At 39.1% G+C, this 22,241-nt stretch overlaps 1 long non-coding RNA gene across 7 annotated transcripts in view; it reads left to right on the top strand.

Annotated features, from left to right (window-relative positions):
- Positions 1-1,070: 1,070 nt before the first annotated feature.
- Positions 1,071-22,241, top strand: part of LOC117826399 — a 205,409-nt gene continuing 184,238 nt past the window's right edge. For 4 of the 7 annotated variants that reach the window (XR_004634036.1, XR_004634037.1, XR_004634031.1 and 1 more), the window contains exons 1-2: positions 3,375-3,817; positions 4,095-4,149. This is a non-coding gene — a long non-coding RNA (uncharacterized LOC117826399). Of the gene's footprint in view, positions 1,169-3,374; positions 3,818-4,094; positions 4,150-22,241 lie in introns of those variants that run through there. The other 3 variants (XR_004634035.1, XR_004634032.1, XR_004634034.1) reach the window with 3 other exon arrangements.

Genomic DNA, 22,241 nt, shown 5'->3' with positions numbered 1-22,241 from the left:
AAAACACACAATAAAATAGAATAGAATAAAATCATAATAAAACACATTAAACACTTTTAAAATATATATATATTTTTAAAAACACAAAAGTAAAATAAAAATAATAAAATAAAAACGCTAACAGCAAATAAAAATCTAATGAATATTGAAAAAGAATAGTGATCTTGATGGTGAGTCCAGTGAGTTTAGTTACTTTACTACAACTTCTAGCGGAGCAACATTTGAAGTTCGACTTAAACCTTTCAGTTACTATAAAAATTTTAATTCTGAAAAGTGTTCATTCAGGCGGAGCTCACAATCAGAGATGTGTATGTTTTCTCTTCTCATGCAGTTTGGTTAAAGAACTCTTTACACTTCTGCATTGCTTTTAATTTGACAGCATCTTTCATGTTGGGCCGTGATAGCTGTACACGGTATTGATTAGCGTTAATAACACTGTTCACTAAAACTCTATTCTGTATTGTTAACTAGAAATTAAATTATGCAGCATATTTTCTGTGTTGTCAGGTAGCACAACTGTAAAACGTCAGGTGGTGCACCGTTGATAAAACAATATTACAAGAAGTCCTTTTGATAAAAATATGTTTTCAGCTGTGATTTAAAAGAAGATACTGATGCAGGTCCCCTGAGATCCTCAGGCAGGTCACCCTTAGATTTTAAGTTTGCAACAGGAACTTTAAGGAGGTTCCTGCCTGAGAATCTGAGGCTGCGCCCTGGCTGGTAGGGTGACAGCAAATCATATATATATATATTCAGGGGCCAGGCCGTGAAGTGCTTTAAAAGTAAAACCTTAAAATCTATTCTAAAAGCACTGGGCAGCCAGTGTGATGTCATTATGTCATTAAAACAGGGGTCTTCTTGGTTTTGGTTAAAAGTCTTGCTGCTGAGTTTAAATGAATATAAGATCAAATTGAACAAATGGTTGCTGATTAAAATGAGATGGGCATTTCAAGTCAAAACACTATTCGACAATCATTGGCATCTTTTCAACGTTTATTCGAATAATCCCCCCCACCACACACACACACACACACACACACACATGCCCCATTAACATCCTATTTGTGTGGCAGTCACGTTAACCAGCAGCATGACGAGGTGCTGCTAGTAGCGGGCACTATCAGCGTCTTTCTTGATCTTTCCGCCGATGTTTCTGTGACACAGCGTGGTGTGTATGTTTACATTTTACATCCATGCTCAGTCTCTGGAAATATGTTTGTAGTAGTGTGAGATTCAGAAACAGAGAAAATAGCTGTGATCTTCGCAAATCTTTTCTTTTTCTTTTGCTATTTAATGAAGTTAGCATTCTTCTTCTTCTGTTTGCTTTAAGACGCTCTGTAGCCACTGTCTGGCAGGAATACTGTATTACTAGACTGTATGAATAATGGATGTAGTATCCGTGACGTCACCCATATGCTCCTGAGAGCTGTTTTGAAGCCAATCGTCAGCGGCAGCCATATTGGAAATGCGGAACTCAACCAGGCATAGTGTGAGGTAAAGAGGCGGGGTTTGAGCCTCCGAGCCAACAGCTATGTGTTCCCGACTGGTAGTCAAGTCAGTCATGTCCTTATTTGGGCAAATATCATAATCTTAATATCTTCTGAACTGTCGCATTAGAACCCCCCCCCATACGGTGTTTGCCGATAGAGAAGTTAACTACGTAGAGCCAAGACGTTTTATGAACCAGGCTGTAAACATGTTTATTAATGCTGCAAATATCGTCTTTTTTTAATTGGGGAGTATGTGGTTTCCGGGGTTTCTGCAGCCAGCCTCAAGCGGATTCTGAGTCATACAGTCCAGGTCCCCTCAGAGAGTGAATCAGTTTGTCTTTATATCAGAAGAATGAGAAAAACAAAGTGATGGCTGAGGTATGAGTCGAGAATTGACAAATGAATTTCTTTCAAAAGGATGTCTAGTTGTTTTGACCCTCGCGATGGTTACTGTTTTATCCCACTGACATGGCCTGGACCTGGACTCAGTGGATCCAGGAAATAACCGCCCCCTCCCCCTGTCCATTAGTCTAACTGAGTCAGAGAGGCCATGCCAGGTCCTGGACCATTACTCCGTCCTACACGCTGCAGTGTGTGATATGATAATGGCATAACAAGTCATAGTTCACTCTCGTATGGCTGCTCCTCAGCTGAAAGTGTGTGTGTGTGTGTGTGTGTGTGTGTGTGTGTGTGTGTGTGTGTGTGTGTGTGTGTGTGTGTGTGTGTGTGTGGGTGTGTGTGTGTGTGTGTGTGTGTGTGTGTGTGTGTGTGTGTGTGTGTGAGAGAGCTCTGGAGCTGATTGTGTGTGTCTTTGTAAGTGTGTAACTACAGGCCTATAATTATCCTCCTGAGGAAAACAAGTGCAGAGTGAGTGGTCCATTGTGGAAACAGGATTATAGCCTGTGAAAGAACAGAACGCTCTATGCTTTGTGCTGCCTAATGTTTTCAAGTTCAGTCTGAGCTGTTTGATTGGAACTGGATGTGTGTGTGTGTGTGTGTGTGTGTGTGTGTGTGCGTGTGTGGATGTTTGAAAGTCCAGTGGTCAGATTGTGTTTTGTTATAATTTCCATCCTGTCCTCTCTGCTGAATATAAAAGTTTGTTGTCAAGGAATGTGGCCTCGTGTTGGGCCAGGACAGGTGGTTATTAATATGAGAACACACACACAAAGCATGCTACACTTTCTCTCTTGCAATCAAGCATCTCATTTAGTTTGTTTTGATGAAGATGCACAACACACACACAGGGAAGGAGAGTGAGCGTGAGGTGTGCAGACAAGGCGAGCCAAAGAAAGAAGAAAGAGAAAAGAGAAGGCAGGCTTTTCTGTCTCAGAGCTCCCCGTGTCAGTCGTGTAAGAAAGCCGCCAAACCAATAATTTTGTCAAGTTCTTTTTTAGCGGAGCGGCTGAAGCGTCTTTGGATTGCCACATGTATAAAGGCAGCCCATATAAGCCATTCACAGCACTGAATGAACACGCCATCTGTGGGGCTTTCTTATTTCCTCTTCTCTTTTCTTCCCCTCCTTTCTCAAGCCTTGTAATCAAATTTGAGCAAAATCAAATGGCGGGAGGATAGAGAGAGAGCAGTTGTGGGGGGGTGTGGGAGGGAAGGAGGGTTCAATGAAAGTACCTTTTGTTGGTCTGAAACGAGCAAGTAATTTACAAAATGCCCTCCCTTTGTGCAGGGGGCTAAGGGAAGAAAGAAATCAGTAGCTTTTAGAAGCTAGGCCTTGCGCTGCGACGGGCAAGATAATGAAAGCCGTCTTGTGTTTGTGGGCTAGAGAGCATCTCAAAGGCAGACCGGGCCCCGGCTCAGGGTTAGCTCGGCTGCTGAAAAAAAAAAAGAAAAAAACAACACTCTCCTCTGTGTATGTGCGTGTATGTGTGAGTGTTTGTGTGTTTGGCAAAGAGCGGCAAAACAGGACGACTGTGCCCGGCTACTCTTGGCAGAGACACGCCGAGGAACAGACAGAGTTGTCGATGCAGAGGAGAGACGAAGGATGAAAGAAGTAGATTCACCGGCACTGAAGGCTGCTGATCCTCTCTTACCTGTTGTCCTGCTGCAGGTGCGTCCGGCTCAGCCCCCCCACATTCAGAGGGGCGACACCTCCTGAGGGGAGCGATTGAAGGATGGAGGGATGAAACACCCTGCAGGGATCATTGTGGTGACGGATAACGAGGGGCAGGAAAATATTTCAGACTGTTTTCCTTCCTCTGCCAGGATGTCTTGGAGTGGGGCACCTCACCGCTGTGGGACACTTTACCTGCGTGGATCTGCTGGATTATTACCTGAGTGACACCTGGGCAGACTGCTGGGGTGGATTATTAAAGGTCAGATCAGTTGGAATAACGGTGATTTTCTTTTTGTGCAAACTGAACTTAACCTTAACTTGTTGACTCAGAAAAACGAGAAAATGATGGAGTGACTATTTACCTGTGCTGCAGTGAAAACAATAATCTGTAATCTGCATGAAAGCTTTAATTCACAGTCGAGTTTATTCATTCTGGTTTTGCTGTAAATGAGTGGCAGCCCCTCTTAACAACAGGATGATTAATCGGCATAACATGTCATTAAAGTGCACTTAAACGTCCTCTGTCTGGCCTACAGGTTGTTCTCTGCGACAGGCTGTTACCTGAAGTCTCTTCCTATGATTCGTTTACTGGTGAGTCCTGATATTTACACGAAAGACATTCAAGTGTGTTTCTCTCTTCTTTGCCTCTATCACTTTCTCGCTATCTCCGTTTCTATTTCAACCCTTGACGAAGTTGTTTCGCTGTGCAGACAGACACCATCTCTCTCTCCTACTTAGTTATTGTACATCTCATGAGCCATCTCAGGTGTCTGAATTGAGTAACCTTCCTGCCTCGTCTCATCTTTATCTGGAATGGATGAATTTAATTCTTGCTTTAGCCATAAAGTTCCTTGTCTTTACAAATGGATACATATAGAAGTTTGTGTTAATAGATTTCTCCAAGTCTGCAACTAACAAGTATTATATATAACCCGTAAAAGTGCTGGTTATTTTCATAATCTATCAATTAATTGAGTAGTATTTCAAAATGGTATTTATTACAATTTCCCTGAGCACAAAGTGACACCTTTAATTTACGTCTTTGGGCCAACGAGCATTCCCAAGACGTTTTAATAACTATCACACTGACAAATATATGCAGTTATTTCTAATATTTGAGAAGCTGAAATTAAAGAGTTTTAACATCAGGCTTGACAATTACATCAACAGTTTATTGATTCGTTTTGATACTTTGCGCACGTTGTAGCATTCAACTTATAAAGTTCTTCTACAGCACAAGAAAATCACTTATTTTATTACTTACTTTGTTGAATCAGTTGTGTAAGCACAACAGGAGAATAACTGAGTTTCTCTTGAGCTGCATCTTCAGGTGGTTATCTTTTTTTTCGCCAAATTTTAACAACTAATGATGATAGATGAAGTTTTATATTAATTGTGTTGCAACAATGTGATACTGTGAAAACTGCAGTAATCCTTAAATGTCATTAGTATTTGAGCATTTCTTTAATGGTTAGAAGTTGTTACGCATGTCTGCTAACGGTGCAGCACAGGTTTGACTGTTTGGGAATATATGCACGACCAGTCAAAAGTTTGGACACACCTTCTCTTCAATGGGTTTGATTTATTTGAATTATTTTCAACATTGAAGACAACAAAACTATGGAATAATCTGGTTTTGCCATAATCTGGATTACAACAGTAGTCAAATAGGGCTATCCATTGTGTGTCAACCTTTGAACAACACAACTGATGGTCTCAAACACATTAAGAAGGCAATTCATTCTACAAATTAACTCTTGACAAGGCTCATGTTAATTGGAAACCATTCCAGGAGACCACTTCATGAAGCAGACTGAGAGAATACCAAGAGTGTGCAAAGCTGTCATGAAGGAAAAAGGGGGCTACTTTACAGAATCTAAAATATAAAACCTATTCTGGTTTGTTTAACACTTTTTTGTTCATTAAATAATTCCATATATGTTCTTTCATAGGTTTGATGTCTTCAGTATTAATCTACAGTGTTTCAAATAATTAAAATAAATACAAACCCTTGAAGGAGAAGGTGTGTCCAAACTTTTGACTGGTAGTGTATATTTAAGTGCATAAAATTTTACTTTTTAGTCCTTTTGAGGTGTATGCACATATAATGAAGACAGAATGCAACTACAGTGCAACTTTTTACTCGTGTGGGGTCTACAATTAGTGCTACAATTACAATTTGCAGTGTATTCTAACAGGTGTCGAATAGAAACTTCAGTCTGTGAGCTGATGTTGTTAGGAGGATGAACTGATGCAATTTTGGGAAAAAAACAGCATTAAGGGAAATGGGAAAACTACTCTTGTTTACCTTATTACTTTTGAAATCCTACTTTTGATGACAAGTCCATGACAGCCATAGGATACACATCTGAGCATTTATTTCACCGCTGTTTGCATTAAACTATCCATATTAGGTATGCTAATTATTTGTTAGCAATCCCATGGTGCATTCAAATCCAGGGAACCAACAGCTCGTGATGACTCACTGACTCACTGTGAGTGATGAATCAAAATGTTGCCACCGAGGGGTGTAACGGTTCTTTTTAACAAGGATTTGATTCGTATCATGATTTGTGGTTGCCGATATGATTAAAGGACGATATTGATTCATTTAGAACGATCCGATCTGAAACGATTCAGTGACTTGAAATGGATTCAGTAATTCTTTAGCCAAAAATTTCATCAGTGTGAATGAAATAATGATACTGGACAGCCCGCCTATTCACATATACGCCTATCTGTTATATAATAAAGTAGATTTATGAGCAGGTCATTGAAAACAGAGTGTTAGGGACTGTATAACAAACATCCATAGCAAAAGTGATTCTACTGGAAGCTGCCATTTAACAACTTTAGGTAAAACTTGTTAAATCACGACCTAAAGTGAATGTGGATAAACTTTCACGATGGGTTTTAAACGAGTAATCTGTTAAATTTCAGCAATCTATATTGGACAGGTCACATTAACTTATTGGTTTATAATCAAAGTTCTGAATATGTAATATACATATTGTATGATTCACTAACATTTCTGTCTATGTGGTGTTGAAGGCTGAATCTTGTGAAAGTTGATCTCACTATCAGTAAAGTTTCACACTTTCCCTCCCCAGTGTCTTTCTTCAGAGAACAATACATAAGCAAACCTCATTCAAATGAGCTAATTTCTCTGCTGGCATATTGAAATGTCAGAATTTGCACTGGAACAAATACTCTAGTTAATATTCAATTGGAACAGAATGAGGAATAAGCTATCTCAGTGTTGCCACTCACTAACAGGCAGAGCCTCAGTCTGTCTGGAGGGTTACACTCACTTAGTCACACGGCATGCATCGCTGCTTTAATTGTTAGCAACAAACAGCTCAACCCCTCGATCCCCAGCACAGGTGTGTGAGCAGAGGGGGAAGATAGGGTTACACCGGCATTCGACTATCCTATTTCTTAAATTACAGTCACATATCATGTTGGTGTAAGCCTATTTTACTTCATATATTTCACCTCAAGATCTTGCAAAACATTTTTCAAGTTAGAGATGTTAGAGATGACATTAATCCTTGATTAACTTTCAGAAAGAGATCTTAACATGTCCTGATTTAATTAAGAAACGTAAACTTGATTTACAAGTTTTGAAATAAGTGTTTATTATAATTTTGCACTATAATAGTATAAATAAAGGGTTGCAAACACACTGCTCTAACATCCAAGTTACTCATTGAATTAGTACGACTATCAAAATACTGTTGTGTTCTTTGCAGAACAATAACACATCTTTTTTTTAATTGTATCTTTATTTAGAATGGACAGGTAGATACAACAGCATAGCAACATTAGTAAAAGTAAAAACAAAAGTCCCTCCAGTTTTGTTTGTTTTGAGTCCAGAAAAAACACAACATCAGCCATCCTGGAATAAGACTCCAAAGAAGGGAAGGTCATAGACCATGGATCAGATTTTGTTCATCCATTGTGGTGTCCACACTTCTCTGATAACTTAAATTTCCCAGCAATTGTGAAAAAGAAACAATAATAGTGGATACACAATGACCTCTTATGGACAGACCTGCCACTGCCATCAAAAACATCAATAACCAGTCAGAAATTAAATACTTAAAGTACAAAACAATATTACCAGTGAGAAAAAATAAAATCTGCTCTTTTGGAGGTAACCTATAAAATCCAGTTTTTCCAAATTCGCCTGTAAAATACCCAATACCCAACTCAATAATACATCTTTAAATGAAACATTAGTCTGATGTACTGTCCATATTTTTTATTGTATCTTATAACATTAAGTTAAGTTTTAAACCTACTTGGAGTTTAGTTTGAATTAATGAATGAATATTTTTATTTTGGTCATTAATTTAAAATTAACAAAAGTCTACAGTTTGTGTGAGTAGTCATCTCACAAAAAAAGATAACAATTTTACATGTTGTCACCGATTTGTTTCACACAATAAAATTCACAACAACAAAAAGAAAACAACAAAAACAATGACCAAAAAGGGAGTAGACTTATTTTTGCCTCTCCTGTACAAGCCAGGACACCAAAACTATACTTCTATCTTAAAACAATTTCCATGAACTGATGTCTTGTACAAAACATTAGACTGTCTTCAAAGAATGTTGGATGTTTCATTTAAAAAGGTAACCCTAATCATAAGTTCATAAAAACAAAAAACAACAACATCTTTTGGTCTGTATGGAGAGCAAACAACTTGCTTGTTTTTATACCGGTGCTGTATCAGAGCACGTATATTCATATTTCATCAGCTTACTGTTTCCCTTACAGATTAGAAATACATTGTGTATAAGTTCGGGTGCTTTTCCCCCTATGAGTTATTTGCTTTGTTTTGATTCAGATGATAAAATAATATATTCTTGCTTTTTTCCTTTGGGTCATTTTATGTCTGAACTGCAATATTGTAAAGCAGGCCAAAGCACACACCACATCAGGGCTGTCCTCACATCATAATGCCCCAATCTCCTTTTCCCGGGATGTAGTTAAACAATTGCCATGCATACTTATCGCACTGGACGCTTAACAAGTTGATTGACCAACAAAATGAGTAGCTGGTTGACTTTGAGCAGCGAGGAGGCCAATGTCAATGTTGGACACAAATCACAAAAATACAGAAGTTGAGTCCTGTGAAGTTACAACAAGTTGTTCCTCCACTCTTCTGCTGATGTTCGATTGGATGGAGACGATGAGTAACATTAGCTGATCTCTATTTTTATGCCAACTATTAGCCATCATTGAAATGACCTAGTAGCCATATTACTGTATCTATAGTAATGACTTCACTAGTGTGATGAGTCAAACAGCTGTTTGTTCCTGTTGCTGGGTTGATTGCGTTGAAATCAAACCGCTCCAGAGTTTTGACTGGAAGCAACCAGAATCATCTAGAAGAGGTAGAGGTAGTGCTGGGCGATAATTCAATAACGGTAATTATCGTGATGTAATTTTTCTCAGTATAAATATGAGAATATTCAATAAAATTTGATATAAATAAATCTGTAATTACACCTCCAAACCACCGGAAAAGGGGACACTAATGAGCCTTAACCACTAGTTGCCACTCAACATTAGACACAAGAAGAATACTGCATTGAACAATGTTACAATGTTACACTGTCATTTAGCAGCCGCTTTTATCCAAAGCGACGTACATACGAGAACAAGAACAACACAAGCAAAGATCTAGACAAGAGGAAACAAGTTCAGTACGGGTAACAAAGTGCTCCAAGTCCATTTGGATGCAGGTACTGCCATGCAGTGTAAATGCAATGCACAAAAGTAAATAGGTTTTTTTTTTTGTTTTTTTTTTTTCCTCCTGTAAAATAAGGAACATCTACAATGAAGCAACCAAACAATTTATGACCTTCCATTATCATCATCAACAATTAACATCACCACAATAATGACCAAAGTACCAAGTGCTGGGTCACTCCAGAGCTGAACACAGATTCCCAGAGTAGAGCAGGACAGTGAGAGTCAACTGTAGCTGGAAGACACGATCTGCCACTAGGGACAACAGTGGAGAATAGTCTAGCTAAATGCATTGTGCTTCCTAAAGAGCTGGGTCTTTAGCTGTCTGTCTTTAACATCCAATCATGTTGCAGGGTGGGAGGTAGGCTGGGCTTAAAGACGTTTGGAGCGTAATGTAAACACAGCTTAAACGAGCGAAAGTGACACGGAAGAAAACTCAAAACCTACCAGCTCAAAGCAGAGCTGTTAGTCTGACACTCTATCGACTCTGTGTTAACTATTAACTTAATACACTTCATTAAATATACTTTCAGGATGTGGGTAAAGGAAGAGCACAAAGACAACTTCTGCTGCGAACACGTTTAATGTCCACCGCAACCGTTTGACAACTGAACACTGAATAACTGTGATGCTTTCACTGCACTGTGGGAAACAGTATCACTCTTCCTGTAACCCTTTGTGATCTTAAAGTAGAGTGCACAACTCAAAACAATACTCTACTAAACTGATACACAGTACACAATTTGACATATTGTTGTTGTAGATTTAAATAAAGTTATGCAAATAAGCTCAACCTGAGAAAAATAAGAATCTACAAACTTAAACCTCAAAAATCTAATTTTACACAAAGACCTGCTTCCTGTTAGCACCGTCAGAAATGATGGATTCAAGAAGTTCATCTGAAAACTAATCCCAGATACAAACTAACAGACTGTCTGGTTTCTTCAACTTTCACTCAGGAGCCAAAATCTGACTTTACATTTAAATGAAATAATGAATTGATATTTATCATGAGAATTATCGATATCGACTGATATGAAATATTTATTGTGATAACATAATTTTCAATACCGCCCAGCACTAGGTAGAGGTGGTCGTTTCAGCTGCTTCACTTAATTGCACTAGTAGTTATAGACTAGTTCTAACAGATGCAGTGAAAAAGCTTCAAGGTGATTCCAATTACACATGTTAGTTAAAAATAGTGATAGGCTAATGTTTCTCACCGTCTCTATCCAGTTGAACATCAGTAGAAAAGCAGAGGAGCAACGTGTCAAAGCAACACAGGACTCAACTGTATTATTTGTGGGCAGGGGCCAACATTTGATAAATATGCTCATTTGCCCAGATGTTAAAAAGGCATTGACCTCCTCGCTGCTCCAAGTCAACACAACACTCCTACGCCTTGGTATGTGCGGATGATCCTGCGATGCTGCGTACTTTGACCTGCTTTGCAATATTCTAGTGTAAATATAATACAACCCATATAATACGACCACAGGGAAAATACAACAATGTTTTATTTTATCATCTTACGCAGAACTTTGCATACAAGCCACAGATGTTAAAACACCTTTAATCTCTTCTTAAATGTTCCAGCAGAAGAAACAATGCAAATATCCTCTCTAAGTAGCATTTCAAGGTTTAAAGAAGCTTCCTGTGACAATATTTGAGCAAGTATGGAAATGTCTTACATGACTGGAATTATCAAAGTAAATCTTGACTTGTAAATTCCAGCTGCACCATATTGTTCTTTGGCCCTCTGCAGTGTCTTGTGTTATTTGCATTCGACCGTAATAACATCTTCTTTATTAAATCTTGCTGGTTATTAATCTCTGCCAGGTTAGCAGTGTGTGTTGACCCGTACCGCTCCCTAAGGGCCCTCTAATAACTGCTAATGGGCTGTTAAAGTAGTGAAAGGGGCCTCCACCGATCAGCACAGGATGCTCGGGTCTCACCACCAATTACAGCTCATCGAACAGGAGAGGCAGAGGGTTGATTTCATCTGTAATCTGTGAGTGTGCCTGCACCTGCATGTGTGTGTGTGCATGCATCTGCCAGTCAGGCTTCTTTTTCACCATGCTAGCTGTGCACAGGCAGTCATTAGCAGCAGCAGCCCGTCATTAAGCCCATCATTTCCTCTGTCTGCCAGCTGACCTAGTGATTTGGACAGCTTCTGTACTTAACCCATGAACTCTGATTCCCTGCTCAACACACAGAGGAGTTGGTCTTTGTGTGTGTGTGTGTGTGTGTGTGTGTGTGTGTGTGTGTGTGTGTGTGTGTGTGTGTGTGTGTGTAAACAGCACAGCTTTGTTGCAGAGATGAAAACATTCAGATTGCAATGAGTTAATTTACTGATTTAAGACATGGTGAGGGGTACGTGTATTTGTATTAGTTATATTAGAAGCCTTGTCTAAACCAATCCAAATAACCATGAAAACTATATGGAACAATTGTTCCTTTTATTAAGTGTAATGTGCTCACATTTTACACATCACTGATTAGCTTCTTAAAGTTGCTGCTTTACTGAACCTGTAAAATCAAGTGGTTGGGCTCATTAATAGTTTCTCATCATTACAAATCTTGTTCACCTAACAACGCCCCCCAAAAAATCAAAAAACAATCCCAGATCTCCACCAATAAGCAGTGGCAGCTGGTGCATTTTTCTGTGAGGGGGTTTTAACAAATCCCAAATATACATATTCAATATTGTTGCAACAACAGATATTACAGCATTGTCCAACATCAGTGAAATAAAAAGCATTCATAAGTCTTCACTTAGCTTTATGAACACAGTATGTTATATGTGGACCAGGGTTTGTTCATGGATGCTATTAGATAAGCCTTCTTTGTGCAGTTACTTGCACCTATGTCTTGTGTTCAAGAGGAGCAAACTTGAAAGGAGAGCCGCTTGAGGGCTGAGCAACTTTAGACACAAATAACTCTTTTTATTTACATTTTATTGCAGCTCATTCATTTTACAGACTAGCTATAAAATATTTATCCCCAATCTTTTAAAACATGGTATATATTTCAAACAAATTAAAAAAACATTCAGTATTGGTCTGCCATTCTCCTTGAGGGGAGTTGAGGGACAGCGCCTTGACCCTCTCTACCAGACTGTTAAAACGAAAAAGCTGTAAAAACTCAAGATTTCAAGGGGACTGTTTGCACTAGATTGTTTAGTTTTGAGGCTAACTAGAAATCTTACATTTTAGCCATCTGATATATTTTTGTTGAGATAACTTATCATTCATATGTAGTGTAACATAAAGTTTTGAATTTTTCAAACAAAGAAGTGAAAGTTGTGCCAACTTATTATTTGTTGTTCAGAAAATGTTCCTTTGTTACTGCACGTTACTGCACCGTTTTCCCACTTGCAGGGTAGCTAGCTGATGTTCAAGGTAGCTAACTATTGGTAATGACCATGCCTTATTAAACTAACTAACAAAACAAATTAAAGTCACATTAACCAGTAATCAACTCACCATCAATTGACCAACTGTAAAGCTAGAGTTTCAATACAATACTCAAGCAAAACACTCACCTTTAGGCCGATAAAATCCACACAGCACAGGAGAGATGGCGCCACATGTGGAAAATTTAAAGTGTTAAAGACCCCTGTAGATTTGAATTTGAGACCCCGTTCTTTACCTGAAGCATACTCAATTAATTTAGCCCAGCCTCAACCCATAATTTCAAGTTTCGCCAACCTAACTTATGAATTGAGACCAACTTGAACAACTTAAAACAGGTAGTTGAGATAACTACTTTGATGTAGTTTGCAACCAAATTTAAAACATTTTTGGTTTTTTTGTACTTAATGCAAAAATAATTTTCAGACCAACAATTTTAAGTTTTCATTTTTACAGTGTAGGAATATCTACAAATCAACAAAAATACACACCAGGAGGTATTATAACACTATAAGATATTATGTCAAAGCATTGTCATGTTAGCTGCACACTAATTTCACTCATTTTGTGCTTCTAACGGAGAAATATTTCGTATAACAAAATACAATTTTGTGGAAAGTTAAAATAAATAAGCCAATAATGTAATAAAATACAGTGTGTTAAAAACAGTGCAAAAGCTTTGACTGTAGTGCAATTGAATCAGAAAATTTGTGTGGTGTGAATTCAGGTAAACCATGCCTGCTAATATGTGTTTATAAATACCTCTCAGTTGTTGCGGCTGCGCAGAAGAAATAACTCAAAAGAAGCTGAAAAAATCAAGATACAAAACATAGAATAGATTCGTATTCAAAGTGGAACTGCTGTCAGGTTTGTATTTTATGATACCAACCTGCCCTGCAATACAGGGGTAAAAATAAACTATCGAGATGCAATCTCTTTTTGACTTGACAGGGTTGTTTCTCCGCTGTCATGTTCCCACAAAGACATCCTCATTTCTGTCAAACTCTGTGCAGCACCTTTACTTTGACGCTCAGTTTTGTGTCTATTCCTCTTTGAAAACCTACTGTGGAAATAATGTATGTTTAATGAGGCTTTAAACAGGTGTGTTCTGGTCCCCTTCATTTAAATATCCACTAATACCTCCTGACTTCTCCACTTCTGGGATTAACCTCGCGCTACTTTGTCTTAGCTGACGCTCACAGTGGCTCTCAGGAAGCCTCCGAGCAGCGATAGAAGCTGAAATTAGGCAGCTTTCTGCCCCAAAGCTGCTGCATTAAGACAGCCCTCACCTTGGCCTGCGGGAGCTGCGTTAGCCGTACGGCTAATCCAAAAGCTAGTAAAGTCAGTCAGTCAGACCTTAAGCTAACTAAAGCTACCTCTGCTCTACCTTGTCTTCCAGAGATAAGGTAATGAGGATACAGAGGGGGTTAAGGTGAAGATGGTGGTCGTGTGTTTGAGTCTCCGTGGTAATGGATGACCAGTGAATATCTGGGTAAATACACTGACTCCCAGGTAGAGGGAAGGAATCAGAGGGGTATTGTCTTAAGATGATAAGGCAATGAGAGGCTTACAGAGTTGTATCAGTGGGTGAGGTGTGAGAGACTCACACAGTAATACCTGCTATCTAGATGTGACACCACAGCTTGGCCCCTGAGCGGGCTAGGTGGTGTTAATATTCCTCTTTTGTCTTGTCCTGATAAGCTAATGAGGGTTACAGTGAGAGGTGATGACAGTGTTAAGAGCTGCATTAGTGGACGAAGAGGAACAAGGGACATTCAAGCTGTTAAACTTCCTGGTTAGACACTGGGGAAGTGTTCCCCGCTTTAGGAGCTGGTCAGAATTCAGGAGTTTGTTTGGTGCTGATAAGGAGGAGAGGGCAGGGTTAAAGTAACGAGGGGACTGAGATGAAAGATTTATTTCATGGGGATTGTCGGAGATTTGTCATAAATGACTCATTTTAATTTAGGTCTTGTTTAAATCAGGGAGGGTTTAAAAATTGTGAAGCATCTCCCTTTGTTTTAATATAAAAAAAGGTCTCTCTGTTGACCTGAAATTGTTTCAGCCAAAACAAAACATAATCTTTAGGGATTAACGATACCTCATGACACACATGAAGGACGATACTGAAACCCATTTTTAAGGGATGAAGCTACCGGCCTCTGACTTGTTTTGTTTTACAACATTACCTATCTTATGTCTGTAGCTGAATAGAGGTTTAGAGATAAGGCAGCATCAGGTGAAGATGTTGCAGTTCAGGAGTTTACCACATATAGACAATATCTGAGAGCCTGGGAAAATATTTTTGTTTTGTTATCCATACGATTTCCATCAATTCTAGTAAAAACCGATGGATGATCTCTTAAAATACATGTAAACATTTCTCATTGTTGACAGTTCTTTTAGTTGTTGTTGTTTTGCTCCCATAACTTAAAGTTGGGTTGTTAGTCTCGGAAAACTAGCATGAATTTGAATGTAGCATTTCCTCAGGACTCCGTCTAACCTCTCCCCCCCTTCCCTTGGAGCTCCTCCAAAACGACGCCCCCGCTCACATGCACGAGTGCCGCTGATTCGTGACCATATGATCGTGACTGATTCAAAACCGGTCCTCAGCACATCGTTTGTGTTTTGCACTACATCAACTCATGTCTCACTCAGCGGTAAGAAAACACCAAAACATTATCATAGTGAAAGTTAAAAACACAAACAAACATGAAATGTACACTTTGCAGGAGGCGGGCAGAACGGCAGGACAGGATTTGATTGGTTTCATAATTTGGCTCCTGATGGCAGGGATTGGTTGGTACACATTATGTATTGATTGCCATTGGGACATAAAGATCATTTTAACCAGTATGACAAAAAGTGTATCTAAATCTGACTACCAACCCCAGCTTTAATTTAGCCCGTGTCCTCAGTACCCTTTCAAATTAAAAGCATACTTAACAAAACCGGAAATAGAGTTACCTTGGCAGTAAAAGGGCAAAATTAAAGCATCATTAATAACACTTTAATTGGCTGCTTTACATGTATTTATGTATTTATTTATATCTTTATTTTTTAGATTTTTTATTTTTTTTATTTATTTTATTTTATATGCAGCAGTGCAAAGACATAAAAGTGTTAAACATCAAACAGAACATAAAAGGAAATAAAAAGTAGTGTTTGAAAACAATAATCAAATAAAGTAACGAGGGATAGACTAAGTAAGCATTACACAAACAGGTTAGACCAGAAAAGACTATCACAAAACAAAAACAAACAAAACAAAACAGAGTGAAGACAACACTGTGAAGATATAAAAAAATATTCCTTAATTAGATTAATGAGAATGAAAAAAGAGAAAACAAAATAGAAAGAGAAGATAAAGACAAGAAGAGGTACCTGTTGTATAGCTGTTGTATGCATCTGCTATTTGTATTTATGTCTATGTAATATTGTAACTCTGTGCTGCTGCCTATCTTGGCCAGGACTCTCTTGGAAAATAGGTTTTTAATCTCAACAAGCATTTCCTGCTTAAATAAAGGTTATAATAATAATAAAAATAAAAAGAAGAGAAAAAAGGTTTGTTTGTGAGAGGAAGAAGAGAGATTTGTGAAAGGGGATTATGAATGAATGTATGCAGTAGTAAGAGTGTAGGTGTTTATGTGCATGTTGTAGTTTGATAAGTAGTAAAATACATTTATATGAGGACTCTAGAAGGCTTTTCTCTGTTGTGAAGTGTTATTTATCTGGCGTGCCACTGCCGATGATATGAGGGCATGGTGGAGGGAGGGGTAAAGAATATATTATATTTAAAATGTACTGCTTCTATCTCTCACTAGTGGCTCTTCCGTAGCAAGATGCAGCAGCTGTAATTACCCATCTTTAAGTGAGTCTTGAATTACTCTCTGTAAAACAATCACATTATTCACATGGATGCCGTACTTCATTTAAAGTTTCATTACATGAGTTTTTAAGCTCTTGATATAACCTTGACACCGCAGTCACATTCTTTTTAACCACACCTGTATGACCCGCCAGGGACCCAAGAAATCCTTTACAGACTGTCTCCTTTAATTGGTGTTAAAGGTGAAGACAAAAGAGGAGTGATTCAAAAAGTGGGTGGTTTTCGTGACTTGTGTGACTTTGCTCAAGAAAGCTCACGTTTCTTACAGGAAGTATCAAAGCAGGGGAATGGAGCCATGGATTTTCAGTTTTACATTAACATGAACTTATCTTAACTTTTGTCTTGAACAGGATTTAGCAATCTGCAAACAGCTTCACAGCTTTACTGCATTATAGCGTGCTGCCTCTTTCAGGTGGAGCTATATGGGCAACACCTTTTTGAAATGCATGATGTATTTTTAAATAAAAGCTACTACTAATTTACCCTCTGTTAGCCACAAACTTTAGGATGAATGGCGATAAGCATTAGAGGTGGGATTTGTTGACTCACGATAGGATACGGCACGCTATATATGGCCAATGATGATGATAATAAAACAATACAGCTATACTGTGATAATCAATGTATTTCACCTCGTTCATATACAATACATGCTCTGTAGCATGTCCAAATGCATTATTTACTCAATGTCAATAAATGGAGCAGGAACATAGACTGAATAGTAAATGGACGTAGTATTCGTATATCATCACATCCCCATCTGTTTCTGAAGCCCTGTTTTGAAGCCAATCGTCGATGGGAGCCATATTGGAAATGTTGAACTCAACATAACTTCTGTCAAGCGAGTGTGTGGTAAAGAGGCGGGCTTTGAGCCTCCTAGCCAACAGCTACAGTGTTCCTGCCTGTCAGTCAAGTCAGCTGTACCTCTCATAATGGAAAACTCGTAATGTTTATATCTTCGAAATTGCTGCGTTATGAAAAAATCCACCCCCCGTACAGTGTGTGCCGATCGAGAAGTGAGGTATCCTCGATTTTTGAACCAGGCTGTAAACATGTTTATTTCTGCTGTAAAGATCAGCTGTTTTGAATTTGTGTGTATGTGGTTTCTGGTACTTCCGGAGCCAGCCTCAAGTGGACACTCGATGGACTGCCGTTTTTATCGCTCCCGCATTGGCTTCAATTTTTGCAGCCGGGGTCTGCTGCCTTGGGTAGGAATTGTCCTGGGGACTGAAACTCTCTGCAGTTTAATACATCCTCTTGCGAGTGGCTGGCGCATCTCCTAGCTTCTTTTCACCACTCTCAGACATCCTGCTGTCTTCTTCGCCAATAAACTTCCGTTCACCCTTATTCCTGTTATTGGTGCTACTGTGAGGAGTAAGAAAGTTGTGACACGGTGAGTCAAACTGGTGAGGAAGTCTATTAAGGGCGCCACATTTTTTCAATTGAAATAAGATATTGATATTTTGTCATAACTGTGACAGCATGAACTCTAAGTTGCGGCTCCTGCAGACTGCTGTTTTAATAATCACCCCCTGACATAAAATGTACAACCAAGAACTTTTCTCTTTTTTTTATTTTTGTACAAAAAAATGAGATCGCAGTAATGTTAAAAAATAAATGTATAGAAATACTCAAAAACAGGTAAAAATGTACACATTCTCAGTTATGAACAAGAAAAGAAACCTCTTACGGCTAGGAAAATCGAACTTGTTTTACAAACCCTTTTTTACAAGTGATCTCAAAATAGAGATATTTTATTACAGATCATAACGTTGTGTCCTGTCAGTGTTGGACGCAGCAGTTATTTTAGGAAACACATGCTGCTGATGTTTTGCTATCTTCAACTATGATCGCCTTCAAGAGTTTTTCCCCTGATCAGAGGAAGAGAAGCTGTTGGATTCCTTATTTAACCACTGTTAAAAACATACACACAATGTGATATTGTGTCGTAGTTTCTCCTTCTTTCATAATTTTGTTATTTGAGGTTATTGAAACCTAGTTGTAGGAAATAGTGTTTCTGCACTCAACACTCAAACAGCAATGTGGGTAGTGGATTACACATAATGGGAAGTCGTTTAATCTGAGAGCTGTGAAGTGGATGGAAAGGGAAAGAGAGGGGGGAAAAAAACTACAATTAAAGCATATTTATGTTGGATTCTATTTTTTCTCTCCCTTCTCTGTGGCACAGTTTCGCCTTTTATATGTCTAATTATTTAAAATTAATATCACTTTTTACCCTGGTTTTTGTTGTTTCCTTTTCTTCTTTGTGAATCTCAAATATTGCAGCGCATTCTTTGTGACAGCGGCGTAGAAATGAAATATGATCTTGACTTTGTTGAGCATTTACTAAAAGAGGAACTTAGGATGTAGGATTTGAATTAGGAGCAGGAAAGGAGCAAAGGACACAAAGAAAGTGACTGATGAATGAAGTCAGAGAAGTCAAACAAAAACATCATTATGTGTGTGTGTGTGTGTGTGTGTGTGTGTGCAGACTCCAAGATGCGTGCTGGGTAAGCAGCAGCAGAAGTCACAGTGTGTGCGTGTGTGTGTGTGTGTGTGTGTGTGTGTGTGTGTGTGTGTGTGTGTGTGTGTGTGTGTGTGTGTGTGTGGATCTATAACTAATGGTGCAGATGATGATGCCTCATGTAATCGTCTGCAATCCATCAAACAGCAAGCTGACAGCATCACAATACACAGCCTGGGGAGGGGAGGGACGGGTGACTGGTGAACATGCACACACATACGAGACTACACATACACACACACACAAACACACACACGCATGCATACATAAAGTGATGTAAACACAATTTACGTCAAAGAGAAATCTGAAACTTTTACATTTCTCACCACTAATGAAGGGTTTCTGATTTAAGTGTTGGCTCGGTGTGTAACATTGTTGGTTCAACAGCTGCTTGCAGACATCTGTGTACAAAACAGACCAAAAACTGTCTCTAAAAACACACACACACCACACACACACACACACACACACACACACACACACACACACACACACACACACACACACACACACACACACACACACACACTGCCTTTATACATTACAGTTTTTCAGCTCTAGTCCTTCATCTGAGTGCAATTACAGCAATGATTCAAAAACAAATTGATGGTGCAATAAATAGGTTTTCTTGCTTTTTACATGAGAGTACATTTTTCATAATTTCTACTGAGGAATAGTACTCGCCAGCTGTGAACTTGAATAGACCTGTATTGATTGGAATATATATATATATGTGTGTGTGTGTGTGTGTGTGTGTGTGTGTGTGTGTGTGCGTGTGCGTGCGCGTGCGTGTGCACGCGTGCGTGTGTGTGTGTGTGTGTGTGAACAGGTGTCTCTATGAACCATCAGTTGTTGTTGGTGGTAGCATGTGCAAGCCTCAAGGCCTCTCGGCAATCTCTCACACACACACACTCACACACTCACACACACACACATGGACTGGCACCCTGCTCTGCTTTTAGAGCCATTACTGTCAAACAGCTGTTAGCACGTCAAGAGAAGTGGTGTTGATGGGAGAGAGAGAAGGAGGGGGAGAGGCTGAGGGATAAATGGTCAGGGCCAATAGATAGATAGATAGATGGACGGATAATTGGGTGTAGAGGAGAGAGGGAGGGGTGCGAGGGATGAAGTGGTGTATGGATGAATGGTAGGTTGGAGGGAGGAGGAGGGGGGCTGCAGGGCCTTCTCTAAGTGAGGACAGATTGATGTGGGTGTCAGAGAGGACTCCAAAGAGGAACAGCCCTTTATTTGACAGTCAATTATCAGATAGACCCAGTGGCCTCGCAGTCCACGGCTGTCACCCTCATACAGTACGTAAGTGGGTTTCAAACACTGGCATCGGCACCCAGAGGTGGACGGCTGAAAGATTAATGAGGACTGAAGAGAAAAACTGTGGTTTTAGTTGTTGAAGGTGTGTCAGTGAGAGTTTGTCTGAGTGTTCTGTATCATGTTGGAGCATCTCTGCTCTTTTTTATTTCCTGCTGTCAGAAGATGGTCAGGACAGGTTAGGGAAAATGTATAAAAATGCTCCCCCTTAAAGACCCTAAAACATAAGTTATTTTACAAGATCAGCTGGAATGCGAGGCAGACAAGTGGATACACTTTCAGAGTGAGTGGATGTAACTTTGTAGCTCCTTCTCGCTGTAGTGAGATAGTAGTTAATAGTGGAAGACATCATTTCACACTGTATACCAGAAAAACATTTTTATGATTTAAAAATCATTAAAACACACTTTAAGTAACTTTAAGAAAACCAACAATAACACAGTGACCTTATGGTGGTAGAGGAGGAGTCACGAATTCAACAAACTTGGACCATGTAGAGCTCCTGTTAGGAACCTTTGGGTTGTGTTGTTTTTGGCGCCCCCTGTGGAGAGACTGAGATAAAGCATCCCTTTGCTGAGTTTGTCCTGTATGCAGTGGTGGACAGTAAAAAAGTACAGTTTACTCTACAACATTTGAAAGACACATATCATACTTTTGACTCCACTACATTTCTATCAATTCTCTAGCTACTCACTACTTTTGCTTTGAAGTCAGCTCATGAATTTTATTTTCTGGAATCAGATCCCAAAGACCGAAAACTGTTGGTGTACTTGTGCTTGGTTTGTCTCAGTGGTGTAGCCGTACCTCGGTTGAGCGTAGATCAGATCAAACGTTATTCAGATCAGTCAGTTCATTTAGTCTTGGTGATGATGGCTATGGCCGAGAATGAGGATGATTCTCTACCTGAAGCACCGCGGCCATATTGAAGCCCACGTTTGAGGTTTTGAAATAAAGAATGATTGGTATTGTTGTAAATCTCTGATCTGTTTAACTCACACAAACTTCATCACAGCCTAAAAATCACCATCTAACCTGAGAAAGCATGTGGAGGTCTGTAGCTAACACTGCTTTGATTCCACATGAACATTAAAACTCGTCTGTGCTTGTAGTAACTTAGTTTAAAATACAAAAAAATACAAAGTTTTGAGATTTTTTAAAAAGTACTTTGAGTATTTAAGTATTTTTAAAAGCAAGTACTTTAACTCAAGTAATAATTTGACAGAACAACTTTCACTTGTGTTGGAGTAATGTTTGACCAGGAGGACTTAAGTAATGACGCCGTGTACTTTGTCCACCACTGCCTGTATATGGGTAAGCAGTGTTTCCTGACAGTGTCATCCATTTTTAATTTTGATATATAACTTGCACCCATGATGTAGTTTTGACATGCTAGATGTACAAATGGCTGTTCATCACCTTGTCACACACCTTCCCTCCTCGCAGCAGCTTTAAGTTTTTAGTTTACATGCACACTTCATGAGACACTATATTCTTCTCTTTAACTTTGCACCTTTACACCTTAACACGGGGCTTTGCAGCAAAGACTTACCTCTGTGAATATGTTTCCCTGCTCTTGAATCTACCTTACTCACATTTTGATGTTTTTTTCCTGAAGAGTACAGCATTTCATTCACAGGTTATTTATTGTTGAGAGGTGGTTAACAAGCCAAAGCCACTTTTTTTAAAAAACAACACTAAAATGTGAGTCCTTGACTGAAGTTAGTATCACTGCTTTGCTTGTCTCTTGTCCCACCCACGTTACTGTTTTACGAG

The sequence above is a fragment of the Notolabrus celidotus genome, chromosome 2 (genome assembly GCF_009762535.1).
Source record: "Notolabrus celidotus isolate fNotCel1 chromosome 2, fNotCel1.pri, whole genome shotgun sequence".
NCBI classification, from domain to species: Eukaryota; Metazoa; Chordata; class Actinopteri; order Labriformes; family Labridae; genus Notolabrus; species Notolabrus celidotus.
Note: the sequence above shows the minus strand (reverse complement) of the source record. Positions and strands in the feature narration are given on the sequence as shown.